This window comes from Lotus japonicus, chromosome 4 (assembly GCF_012489685.1).
Source record: "Lotus japonicus ecotype B-129 chromosome 4, LjGifu_v1.2".
Lineage (NCBI taxonomy): Eukaryota > Viridiplantae > Streptophyta > Magnoliopsida > Fabales > Fabaceae > Lotus > Lotus japonicus.
The window spans coordinates 50391978-50393630 of record NC_080044.1 but is presented as its reverse complement, the minus strand read 5'-3'; the positions used below and the strand labels follow the sequence as shown (position 1 = coordinate 50393630).

At 44.0% G+C, this 1653-nt stretch overlaps 1 non-coding gene across 1 annotated transcript; it reads left to right on the top strand.

The window, feature by feature from the left end:
• Positions 1-399: 399 nt before the first annotated feature.
• LOC130716372 (small nucleolar RNA R71) lies at positions 400-506 on the top strand. The gene has a single exon (XR_009011989.1). It is a non-coding gene; the product is annotated as a small nucleolar RNA R71 (small nucleolar RNA).
• Positions 507-1653: the final 1147 nt, after the last annotated feature.

Sequence of the window (1653 nt, the reverse complement as noted above, 5' to 3'; positions counted from 1 at the left end):
TCATTCCGAGCTTGACCCATGGCCTTCACTTCCTCCTCCGGTCTAGTCTCGGTGCATTCTTCACTGTCATGTGGCCCTCCACAAGTCACACACTCCAGTTTGGCAACTCGACCACCAATCACCTTGGTCGTCTTCATTTGACTTTGAATTTCATTCATTTGCTTGGAGAGTTGCTTGTTGGAGGCCATGAGCTGATCATAAGCATCAACCTCAAGGACTCCTCTTCGGGCTTGGAGCTCATTACTAGAGTTCATGGCTCTTATAGCCATTTTTTCAATCAACTCGTACCCAACTTGTGGAAGTAGGGCATCGAACTCTCCATTTGAGGCCGCATCTAAGCCAAACCTTGAAGAATATTGGAGACCATCATAGAACTTCGCCACTTGCTCATCTTGGGTGAGGTTGTGTTGAGGATACCTCCTCAAGAGTTTCTTGAACCTCTCCCAAACTTCATAGAGATTTTCATCGGTGGATTGAGCAAAAGTCATGATGTCGTTCTTGAGCTTTCTCATGAGGGCTCTTGGAACAAACCTTGTGGTGAATTTCTCATCTAAGTCTTCCCAAGACGTGATGCTACCTTGGGGCTGTGAATTCAACCACTCTTCAGCAGTGCCCCTCAAAGAGAAAGGGAACAAACTCAAGCGGATGGTGTCCGCTGAAACATTCTGAACTCGATAAGTGTTGCAATTGCGGATGAACCCCTCCATGTGTGCATGAGGATCTTCTAGAGCACCTCCACCATACTGATTTTGGCTCACCAAGTTGATGAATGTCGGCCTCAGCTCAAAGTTTCCCGTGCCATCGGGGGAAACTATGCTGCCCGGATAATCGTAGCTCATGGCAGCCGAGGTGAGGTCTCTAAGAGAACGATTGACATTCTCCGCTTCTTGCCCTTGAAGTCTTTGAGCAATAGCCTCTTGCACTCTTTCTTCAATGTGGGCTTGCAACTCCTCCTCCGTCATATGGACAGCCATGGCGGCTATCTCAGTAGCTCTTTGCTGAGCTCGACGACGATGGAGAGTACGCTTTGGCTCCGGATCAAACACCAATGGATCCGTGCCAAGTCTACCTTGCATAAACTGAAATCACAAAAACTGAGAAAAGGTTAGTAACACCTATTCAATGCAATGCTTAGTAACACAAACAAACAAACTCCTTAACTTAAACCGAAAACCACAAACAATCCCCGGCAACGGCGCCAAAAACTTGTTGGTCAATCTGCAAGTGTACAGAAACCTCCGGGTTTTAAAAAATATCGAACCACAGGGATTGTCAGTGAGAATTGTTGATTTAAGCCTAAAGTTTGCAAGTTTCTAAAACAGTAAAATTCTGAAATTGATTTTGGTTGTTGGTGACAAAGGTTTTGCAAAAGAGCAATATTGAAAGTGTTGAAAATAACAATTGATGGAAATGCCTTGGGTTATTGATCATCTAATCCACTCTAGTCTACCTATCCTATGCATGTGAAACCTTGATTCATTCCTTGTTGCTTTAGCCTATGTACTTACTAGTTGATTCCTCACAAAAGTAATTCTCCCAAATTGAAAGTTAAGCCCAATTCCTTATGTACTCAATCATTCATTTGAGGTTTTAAAGCATACATATTCAGGCCAACAAAACCCTACCCTCACTCTATTCCTAGAAGCAAGCATA